General features: G+C 37.1%; 1 long non-coding RNA gene across 4 annotated transcripts in view; it reads left to right on the top strand.

Annotated features, from left to right (window-relative positions):
• Positions 1–402: 402 nt before the first annotated feature.
• The window catches only part of LOC145720510 (uncharacterized), a 284,127-nt gene continuing 272,448 nt past the window's right edge, over positions 403–12,081 (top strand). For all 4 annotated transcript variants that reach the window (XR_014143492.1, XR_014143494.1, XR_014143491.1 and 1 more), the window contains exon 1: positions 403–595. This is a non-coding gene — a long non-coding RNA (uncharacterized LOC145720510). The remainder of the gene's footprint in view (positions 596–12,081) is intronic.

Genomic DNA, 12,081 nt, shown 5'->3' with positions numbered 1-12,081 from the left:
TCTTATTTGTGGTTATATCCTCGGGGCATGAAGAAGAGAAGCTTAATATATATACAGCTAATAAATTAGATGAATGAATAAATGGATGAGTGGATGAACAAACAAGGAAATGACATATGCGTGCATACGCCTTCAACTCCTAGGAACACATTGTGCTTGTATTGTGAGGAAAGCGAAGAAAGACGCAGTAGCAATGCATTCTAAGAGATGCATGGAGTGGCTCCTGGATAACAGATCTTGAAGGAAGAAGCCTTCGCTTTCTCAAAAATGCAGTCTATCATAAAAAGTCTTCGTAAGCTGGGAGAAATATTTTTAAAAAGCAGAACTCTGTGGTAAAAATTACACAGTCAGAATGCTTCACTCCTCCATGTGTGCATGGAGTGGAAACACTTAGCCGCCTGATGTTACACTACCGTTGACTTCTCAGTTTTACTATTTGGTCGCTGACCTGAACTTTCCACGTTCCGTGTTAGATTGCTCAAGCTGTCTGCTCCACAGAAAGCCACCTCCCTAACCACGACTTGCTGCTTTCTCTTTTCGAGTTAGCCTACACCCAAAGCCACTGTCAGATGTCACAGGGATGAGACTTCACAAGGTAAGTTAAGACAAAACAAAACAGGAACAAATGCTTTTCAAAACAATCTGGTGAAAGCATTGGTGCAAGAACGATAAGAAGTACCTCTTTGCAGGGTTCCCTAGTTGGGGTGTGCAAGGGACGTAGAGCCTTGGGTTTTGGGGAATCAAGGATGGTGTGAGTGAAATGAGACAGAGCCTGGGGTCCCAAGTGCCCTATCTGAGAAGGAAGCAGGTTATGTTGTCTAGACAAGAGGAAATGCTTTATTTTTTGTTGGAAGATGATTGGAATTTCAAAAGTCAAATGACTAGAAAATGTAACTGAAGGTTTATTTCTTCTTTCTGTTTCATTCTGAAAGTCTATCTTTAAGGCCAAAGTGCAAATTTAAACTTATAAAGCTATGCACAAAGATACAGGCCTGTTGCTCAGCAGGCATCCTCTTTTTCTTCCCCCATCAGGAGTTGTAAACTTGGGGTGGATTCAATACCATGTATGCTATTTTTCTTACTCTCCTTTTGGTGAACACAGAGTACATGGCTATTTTAAATGGGGGTTTTTATAATCATCTAAAAATGCTATAGGTATCAGTGTTTGAAATAGTTTCTTTTTTCTGTATCATCAGAATTAGATTATTAAGGGATCCTTAAACCTTCCTTTTCAAGAAAAAGGAACATAGACTTGACAGGTATTTGCTGTTCGTGTTCAAGACCCTGCCTCTCATTGAGCTGCAGGGCTATTGGGCTTTTTCCAGGCTGCTTCCACTTTTCCCCTTTCCTCCCTCATAGAATGTAAAGTAGATCAATTGAGAAAGAAAACCAGAGGTTCTGAGAAAAGATTGGACAATGAAAATTACAACAAGGTCCTTTCAGTGTTGATTTTTACACATTTTACACATTTTCATTCCTTTAAACTATTTTATTATCATTATAGCTGAAAGTCAGCATTTTGGCATATTTAAAAGACGGTTTCCTACCAACCTAGATAATTGTATTTTGTGTTGATACATGTTGGGCCTCTTAGCAACCTCTCCTGGCCAATAGCTTTGTGTTATATTTGTGCCAATTTAAAGTCTCCAGTTCTGGCTCTGCCATCTATCTGCCAATGGACCTGAGATTACACCAGAATTTCATTTTTTTTCCTCTCAGCCTGAGATGATACTGTTTTTCACAGCGGAACTGTCCTATTTCTCACTGGTGGATCTAATATCCAGACCTCCCTTTGGATTTGACAGACATATAAGCTAAGGAGAATAGTCTGCATGTGCATAGCTTTTCTGTACAAATATTTTATTCTCCTAATACCGTTTTAGGTTATCCGCAAATTTTATAGAATAGCAAACTCAAATGCCTGGCAAATAGCTGTGTGGACTCTAGAGCCAGACTGCCTACATTTAAATTCCTAAACCTCTACTACCTAGTTATGTGACCTTAGGCAAGTTACTTAACTGCCATCTGCCTTAGTTTCCTCATCTGTAAACTAATGGTTTCTACCACATTGGGTTGTCAAGTGAGATAATTTATGTAAAGTGTTAACAACAGTGCATGTCACATAGTAAGTACTCTTTACCTTTTTATCAAACAGAAATAAGTAAGCAAATTCTCAACTTCCCTAACAGGGAAATGAAAATTAAAGTAACAAGAAGATACCACTTTACACACATCAAATTATTAAAAGTTAGAAAAGTGCACTTCGTATCAGGGAACTGTATACTCATAGACAGCTTGTAGAAATGTCAATTGTGACAACCTGTTTGGAAACCAATCTAGCAAGATCTGTGACGTTTATTGTGGCATTTTCTAAAGTGCCCACCACAGCCTACCATGCCCTAAAGCATCTGGGCCCTGGGCGCGACATCTTGCTGATGCCTTTGCCTGCCTCCATCCTCGTGTTCATTGCGCATCAGTCACAACGATGTTGCCCATTGTCCTCAGTCACTCTGCGCATGCCCTCCCTTCAGAGACTTGGTGCTGTTCCGTCTACTTGATCGTTATTCTCTTACCACACCTCGTCTTACCACACCTCGTTGTTTACTCTCTCAAGCCTTTCACGTTTGTGATCAGTTATGTCCTCAGAGCGGTTTTCCCTGACCACCTGACCACCACGTTTAAAGTAACAATTTCCTCTAACCTTCTCTTTCCTTATTTAGCTTTATAAAATTATCACATTTTGTTACATAATAAATCATTGTCCGTCCCTTCTTCTAGAATGGATGTTCTGTGAGGGTGGGAACTTTGTTCACTGCTGTTCCTAGAGTTCAGTAGGTACTAGAGGGCATGTAATAAAGACATGTTGCCTGAATGAATTTTTTTTTTTTTGTAGTTCAAATGAACAAATAAAAGGAATATGCCCATTGGTAAGAAAATGGTCTGATGAACTGTGACATATCAATAACATGAAGCATTATTCAACTCCTCAGAAGAATGAATTAGAGTTATATCATTGAGGGGTTTCTAAAATGTATTAAGGAAGAAATACAGGTATAGAAGTGTGTATATAATATGACCCCAAGCAGTGATCAAACCTTCCATCTATCTATGATTTCATGAGAATGGTTACAGAAATACACTCGCCAGGTTGTAAATGTTGATTATCTAGGGAAGGGTGTGCAGGATGATTGTTGAGCAGGATGTAGAAAGGAAGCCAGAAGGAACAGTTGGCTGAAAGGCAAATAAAACGATTGCCAGTGTGGGATCCAGCTTCACACCAGCTTCAGTCATATCCTTCTCCACCCCCACTCTTACCTTGACTTAGTGTCAGGCTCTCCTCCTGGTGGCTGATTCACCCCCGTTAAATACTCTCCTTTGAGAGTCAGTGTTGATGTTCTGCTCGAGGTTCCAAGAAGTGAACTCAAGTCTTGCCTTTGCCTACCACTTGAAACCTTGCCTTCCTTGAAAAAGATATCTTCTACTATGTACTTTACTTTTGTTTTTCATGCAAGGAGTCCTTGATGCTCTGTGGCTGTTGCCTATCACCTTTCGGGGGTTCTGAAGAAACACTATGAAATTGATTCCTGAGTGCTTGGGCCTTTTATGTTCACTAGGGCCCATAAGGCTCCTGAGCCAGGGAAGCGTACCTGGGGGGATGACAACATTGATTAATGGTAATGTGCTTTGCATACATAAAGAGAACTCTATGGAGCTTTTAGAAATTTTGGGAAAAAAACATCAAGTAGAAATGGTAAACATTTTGAAAATAAAGCAGCATTGTCTTAGAAATACAAGAAAGCAGAAGCAAAATATATGGTTTAAATCATTAACAGTACAATTAATGACCAGAAAAAAACATTTTCATGTAAGAATATATTCCCTTTATCATGGGGTTCAGACATGTGAGCTTTATATTCATTAGTCTGATTGTATTTTCTACCAGCTCTAAGGATGGGGCTGTGTCCCATTTTCACTGACACTGGATGGCAGTTTTCATTCACCCATTTGTCTTGACTTTAAATATAGTAATTTAGGGATACTAATTCTAAACTTAGGCTTCCTGAAGGCAAGATAACATTTCATAGTGACTTATTTTAGAAGACACATATGGTTTTGCTACAACATAAGTGTGCTACGACTTCTATCTTTACAGAGTTTCTAGCTTATTACTGTCTTAAAAGATGAACATCAATGGTATAAACTTGAGAAAGACATCAAAAATTATCCTAGTACAAAAAGAAACTGGGCCAACACATGCCACAAGCCGTTTTGGACATTTTAAGTTAGTTCAAAAATTATTTTTCTGAGAGGAGAAAAAGATGTTTAAATCCTGAAGTTCGGAAAAAATTCCTAAGAATATTTTTCTGAGTTGTAGGTTTTCTTGAGCAATTTCTTCTATCAACATATTTATAAAGCCCAACTCTTTCCTTTTCTCAAAAAAAAAAAAAGTACATAATATGAAAAGGAGACATAGGGGGTGATAAACTAACACCATGTAAGAATTCTGAATTTCAAACATGCATGTTTAATAATCATCAACCAATAACAAATATCAGATATTAGTAATTGTTTTCTTTCACTGCAAATGCTGGGCTTTAATAGTCACTTGCTTAGGACAGAGTCTTTTGATTATGTGAACTGGCAAAGTTCAAAAGAAATACATCAATAAATCAAAAAATGGAAATACCCTATTCACTTTTTTTTTTTTTTTTAAGAAACATTGGAGGAAATCAGCAGTATATAAAGGGCAGTAGGTCAGACTGCTGCTCTTTCTGTGGTCTCATGATTGACCTTTCACCTTCTGTTGCTTTAAGTTAACTCCTCTGAAAAGCTGTTTTTATCGGCAAGGAGGGGGGAGGAAAAAGAGTTGCGGGGGCTTTGTGGTGTCCTTTTCAAAATTCATGAGCTAGACTTAAATAAGAAAGCCATGCTGAAAGCCCATGCTATTAGAATTATGGGGGAAATTTACATGTGTTGATTAGCTGAGAAGCTTACTTTCAGTATTAACATGCAACAGTCATTCCAGTTGTGTTCTGATAAAAGTCAGTATAGATATTAGACATCAGCTCAATGACTCCTGACAAGACATGTCTCTATAGAGAGAACCCTCCAGCGCCCTAGGGTTTTGCTTGATTGTTAAGTCTAACATCTTTACCCTTTTTAAGATCTTGGAACCTAAAACAAATAATGCACTTCAATCTTACTAGTAGAGAAAATAGTAGAGAAAACTAGTAGTAGAAAATGTATTGACTAACGACCATGGCCTTTCATCCTGAACACCTAGAGTCACCCTGGAGAATCTTCATGGTAATTGAAATAAAAGCCTTAGTGGGCTCTTCCCTGGATTATAAATGTGTCTGCCCAGCAATACGATCAGAAGCACATTAATGGACACCTGTTTAATATAATGTTCTTTATAAATGTCATTGACCTATCTACTCCATATTTCTAGTCTCTTCTAAGATTTATAATTTTCTGTTCTCATGTTAAAACTACATGAATATAATTCATTTCCAGTAAAGCGTCACCAAAGAATAATAAACAGAATGTCTTTCTTTTAACTGTACATACATACTGATGTTATCTGCTACTCTATAAACAAGAGGAAGTACCGAGAAATAGGTTGAAAAGCTCACTAAATGTTTTAATGTGATTAAGATATGAAAATCATGAAACTAAAAAAATAAAAATAGGCATGTTATTGGGAACATAATGAGCAATATGCAAGTATTTTTACCTGTGAATATGGAGATCTTGAAAACAAGCATTTAAAAAATTCATAACTAAAATTTACTGTGTGGAGTAAAACTTTTAATATTTTATTTTATGACCCACACATTATTTTATTACAAAAATATTTGAATAAATGTTTAATTTCTGTACCACCTCTTAATTCCATTCTCTTTTATAGTCTCCCTGTGTGTGCGTGCATGTGCGAACGTGCGCACATGCACACACACACACACACACACACACACACACTTTTCTCTTTACCAAAAGCAAACATAGACTATTTTGATGAAAATTGAAAGATTGAGGTCAATATATAACTTCAGATAATGGCAGCTATAAACACTAGAATTTTATTTAGAAAATGCAAAGGAAGTATTCCTAGGAAATGAAAAAATAATTATACAGGCTAATTTTACATGATTATGGAACACATGAATACAAATTATATACACTTTATTACTCGTAAACTGTGATTTTGATGAAGAATTTCTTCAGTGAATAATTTTATATAGAAATGAAGAGCAATTTGCTTTTGTGACAATGAGACATATTCTTCCATTAGTGGCATCTACATGGATAAAGACTTTCCAAATCCTCTGGGTTCCCTAACCAATAAAAGGGATCTCACTGTAGATATATCTGGGCCTTGTCCAGGGTGGATGATGCAACAAGAATCAGCGCATTAAGTCGGCTTTATGTAGGACAGTGAAGAGTCCCTAATGTGAGGAATAGAGCTTCTCTGGGCTGCAGCATGATGGTATATTCTCTGGTGCAAATTATACCTTCATTTACTTTTGCTTACTTTCAACTAGACAGGATGTCTATAAGATTCATGTAGAATGAGCCCTGGCTCTTGGCCAAGTGGCAAGTTCAAATCCTTTCTTGTATTTTACCTTCTAGAACTTTCCCCCACAATTTTTATGTACTTCTCAGTAACCAACAACCACAAGTTTATATTTGCTTTTCTGAAAACAAGTTTATATTTGCTTTTGGCATGCTTCTATTTTCTACCCTTTTCTTTCTCTTCCCTCCTCTGGATAACCAACAGCCACAAGTTTATATTTGCTTTTGTTTGTTTTTCTGAAAACGAATGTGTTAGAAATTGGAACTGATTATCTGGTTGTCACTTGACACATTATTATGACATAGTTACAGGTATTTCCCCTTTTGGACGGTCTCTTTGTGCCATTTTGCTTTTACTTAAGATCTATATTGGTACCTTTTTTCCACTGAGAGAAATCCGAGGGGAATTTTTGCTTTCACACACACACACACACACACACACACACACACACACACACACAAAGGGAAAAAGCAAAAATAGCATCAGCCTTTGTTTTGCTGCTGGGAGCCACGATAGAGAGAGGCAGTGTGCACCCCCAGCAGCGAGAGCGACCCCGCCAAGCCCCTTCAGGAACCACACCCAGCATCTCAGCGTCAAGCTGCCAGCCAACTCTGTCAGAGAGTATCTGGCTTTGTCTAGATTTGTTTTGTGCTTCCATTAACAAGATGTGGCCTTAAAGAGGTTATTTTTGGGGTCTGGGAATGTTCAAAATCTTTTCCATATAAATTAATGGTAATTGCATCTTTGTCTTTCTCCATCTGGCTAACAAAAGTTTTCACTCTGCTTTCGGAGCATGGGGGAACCTGTATTTGGTAAAGTGTATCCTTTGCTAACAGACTTGCTTATTGTTGAATGGACATGACTTCTAAGCCGTTAAAAATAACATATTGTCTTAATCTGCATCTTCCAGATCCAGTAAGAATTAGCCAAGCAATTGAGGTAGGCAGGGGTGGTTCTGGCTCCAAGAGGAAGAATAGTCTTTCTTTCATGGAAGTACACATAAGTGATGAAGCTGGAGGGAAAAACATGGATGCGGATAAGATTGTCCAGGAGGAGGGAAGAAAAAGAAAAGGGTAGAAAATAGAAGCCTGCCAATTCGGAATTTAAGCTGAGAAGGAAAAACTCAGAAACTGAAAAGGAATAGCCAGTGTGGTAAGAGAGGTGGGATCCCAGAAGTACGAAAAGGGAGCTGTGAGAAAATTGGAGCCATCTGTGGTGTCAAGTGTTGGAGCAAGCTTAGGAACGGGAGAAGAGGGAGAGCAGAAGCATTCTCAGGGAAGCTGGCGCCTGAGACTTCACGGGGGCTTCGAGAGAGCAGTTTCAGAAGAGCGACAGGCTGAGAGGACTGGGAAGTGAAGCCAGGGGCCATAGGCAACACCTGCAGAAATATCTGGTAATGGGCAGGAAGAAGCAGTGTGAATAGGCTGAGCTAGAGAGAAGACTGAGGGAGGAGACGCATTGGGTTTTTTTGTTCGTGGAAATAAAACTCCAATTCTGATATAAATATGAAGATTTCATCTAAAAAGTTCCTGTAGTATCTAGAAGGTGTCAGGACTATCGCTTTAATATAACAAACAGAAATGAACAAAATGGACAAAGTTAATTTAAGTCACTTGATAAATTATATTAAGCTTAAACACAAAATTTGTTTTTGAACTCTAATGAGCTTAATTTAGGATACACTGACCCTTATGAATATCAATCAAATTGACAATGTTCACACTTTTGTTTCTGTGAATCCTTTGTATCAGTACTCTGTTGATGAGACATGACAAGTATAATGCTCTTAGTTTAACATTAAGTTAGAATGCATTTTATCTTCAGAATATGCTAGCATGTTTCAGGGGCGCCTGAGTGGCCCAGTTGGTTAGCCACTGACTCTTGGTTTCAGCTCGGGTCATGATCCCAGGGTCGTGAGATCGAGCCCCGGGTAGAACTCTGCACTCAGTATGGAGTCTGATTAAGAGTCTCTCTCCTTCTCCCTCTGGCACTACCCCCTGTGTGTGCACGCTCTCTCTCTCTCAAAGTAAAGAAGTAAATCTTTTAAAAAAGAGAATCTGCTAGCATGTTTCATAGAAATATAAGAAAATATTTTCTCTATGATGGAGAGTTTCGAATGGAACTTCTGAAAATAATAACATTGGGGAAAACGCAAAAGGCAACTTCTGTAAATTAAGATCAATAATAATCATGTTAAATACTAGGGACTAATGAAAAGGAATGCATATAAAAAGACACAATAACTGTTAAGTTATAAACTGTCTTAAATAAATCTGTATTCCTCCTGGTTCAGCCTGTAATGAATACAATGATGATGACATGCTTCAAACTTGATATTGGTTGGATTTAAGCAACTTAAGAAAACAAGAGTTTGTCATGAACCTCTTTCTCTTAAACATCTAAAGTTTGGTTTTTCTGAAGGCAGTATCCTAGGTCCCTGTCTCTCTTCTGAGTACTCTTTCCCTATGTGGCTTCATTCATTCCCAAGGTTCGGTGTATTGTCTACACACAGATCACTACCACATCTATATCTGCAGCAAACACTGCTTCTCCAAACTCACGGTCTACTTCCTTTTCCTCCTCGTCTTCCTGCATCTCCTCCTTTTTCTTCTCGCAGCTTAATCAAGAAATAATTGGCATGCAATAAATGGCCCATATTTAAAATGTAAAATTTGGTAAGTTTTTACATACGTATTTGCCCATGAAACCATCACCACAAATAAAATAGTGACTATATTGATCACCCCCAAAGCTTCCTCATACCTTTTCCCCCACCCCCTCACTAGTCCCCACGTGACCAAAAACCTGTTTTGTCATTGTGTATTGGTTTACATATTCTAGAATTTTATATAAATGGAATGATTTGGTATAATGAATGGAATGTTCCTTTAGCATTTAAAAGGTTTCAGGGCTATAGCTTTAAAATGACAAAACACAAACAAGGTTAATTTAAACATCCATTTGAAATAAATTTTTCAATCTTTTTTTTTCATCTGGCCTTTTTTCACTCATCCTGATTACTCTGTGATTCATCCGTGTTGCTGCATTTATCCATAGTTCATTCTTTTTTTATTGCTGAGCGGTAGTATTCCATTGTGCTGGTATTGCATTGTATGAATATCCATTCACCTGCTGATGGGTATTTGAGTTGTTTCCAATTTTTGGCTATTACAAATAAAACTGCTATAAATATTTGCATAAGCCTTTGTATGGACATATGTTTTAATTTATCTTGGGTAAATACTGAGGAATGGAATGGCTGGATCACATGGTAGGTATATGTTAAAATTTTGGGGAAGCTTCCAAACTGATTTCTAATGTGGTTGCACCATTGTTATTCCAACCACCAGGGTATGAGAGCTCTAATTATTCCTCATACTTGTCAACACTTGGTATGGTCAGTTTTTAATTTTAAACAGTGTTTACTGTTAATCTCACTGTACTTTTAATTTGCATATTCCTAATAACATATGATGTTGCGTGTCTTTTCTGTGTTTATTTCCTAAATATGTATCACTTTTGGTAAAGTATCTCTTTAAACCTCTTGCTTATATTTTAATTGGGTTGTATCTTACTGAGATACAAATCCATTATCAGGTATATGATTGGAAAATACTTTTTCTCAGTCTGTGGCTTGTCTTTTTATTCTCTCAATGGTGTCTTTCAAAGAATAGATGTCTTTAATTTTGATAAAGTACAATTGACTGATCTTCTCTTTTCTATATCACATTTTTGGTGTCATGTAAAAAAAATATTTGCCTAAATCAGAGTCACAACAATTTTCTCCTGTATTTGCTTCCAGAAGTTTTATAATGCTATGTTCTACATTTAGGCGTAGGGTCCATTTTGATTTTTTTTTCTTTTGGCATAAGGTATGGATCAAAGTTCATTTTTCTGCATATGGATATCTAGTTTCTACATATGGATGGAACCACTTTTTGAAAGACCATCCTTTCTCAATTGAGATGCCTTTTCACCTTTGTCAAAAAAAGCCCAGCTGTCTATCTATGTGTAGGTCTATTTCTGGACTCTATTCTGTTTCATTGATCTATTTATTTTCATGCCAGTACCACATGACTTTCATCAATGTGGCATATATCCATATTGAAATCAGCTAGTGTTAATCTTACAACATTTTCCCCCCAAGGTTGTTTTGACTTTTCTAGGTCTTTTCATTTCAGGGCATCTACCAGATTTCCCTTCCCTGTGCCACCTTGTGGGAACTCTCTCAGGGATTTAAATGAGATCATCTTAAGACTTACCTCATTTATTTCCTGTATCTTAGGGATCATTCTCCTGTTGCCTGATATCAAGGGTCTTGAAAACAATTATTTTATTTATTTGTTAGGTTATTTTGTTGTTCTATTTTGGTTGGGTGTGGAAGCCTTCTCTAGCCAGCTTTTTGATCTCCCTCCTTGGATGATTCACAGTTGTCTTAAACTTAATATATCGAAAGGAGAACTCTACCTTCTATAAAAACTCTTCTTTTCCCATCTCAGTATGTGATACCACCAACTGCAAGTTGCTTAAACTTAAAACCTAGAAGTCATTCTTGATTTCTCCTTCTGACCAACACCCAAACCTTCAGCAAGTCATAGATTACACCTCCATAGTATACCTTCAATCCATTAATTTCTCATCATCTCTACTCTGTCATCCCAGTTGAGGGTACAGTCCTCTTTCACTGAGATTCTTGTAATAGTCTGCTAACTGATCTCCATATTTCCTCCTTTGCTTCCTCCTTTACCCCACCATAATCGTTCATTATAGTAGCATTGTTGTGAACTTTAAAAACTGTAAACTAAGTCAAATCACACTTTTAAAAAATTCTTTAAAGTCCTCATTGTACATAAAATAAAAATCCAAGCTCCTTATAATGTCCTACAAGATACAAAAGATTTGACCAACTTTACCTTGAACTATTCACATCCTTCTTAACTATGCTCTAGTCACACTAGCCTCTTTACTTTCTAGAAAACTCCAAACTTTTTCCTACCTTAGAGCCTTGCCACCATGTGGAATGTTTTACCCTTAGTTTTGTGGTATGACTGATGCTCTCTCATTTTTCATGTCTTGACCTAACTAATAATAACTCTACAGACAAGCTTCCACTAACTTTTCCATTTAAGTACTTTGTTTTCTATCATCATACCCTGCCTGTTATCTTCATGGAACTTGATCACCTTGCAATTATATTCTGTAATTATTTAGCTATTTATTTACATATTTTATGTCTGTTTCTACTAGATTGTACACTTTGGGAGGTCTGAGCCATACCTCTTTCCTCACTGCTGTATACTCGCTATTTAACATTGCTGTCACAGAGCAGGTATTAAATATTTTGCTGATCAAATGAAGAAAATGATGGAGTTGAAATCACATTTGCTGTGGTTTCCTGATGCTAGAAAAACTATCATTGCTACTTTTTATAAATTGCTGAAATCCTACATTTAGAGAATAATCTCTTTAAGAGTTAGTACTTCGAAAAAAATTAGACTTTTTAG

This window comes from Leptonychotes weddellii, chromosome 3 (assembly GCF_054177405.1).
Source record: "Leptonychotes weddellii isolate Sample4059 chromosome 3, ASM5417740v2, whole genome shotgun sequence".
NCBI classification, from domain to species: domain Eukaryota; kingdom Metazoa; phylum Chordata; class Mammalia; order Carnivora; family Phocidae; genus Leptonychotes; species Leptonychotes weddellii.
Note: the sequence above shows the minus strand (reverse complement) of the source record. Positions and strands in the feature narration are given on the sequence as shown.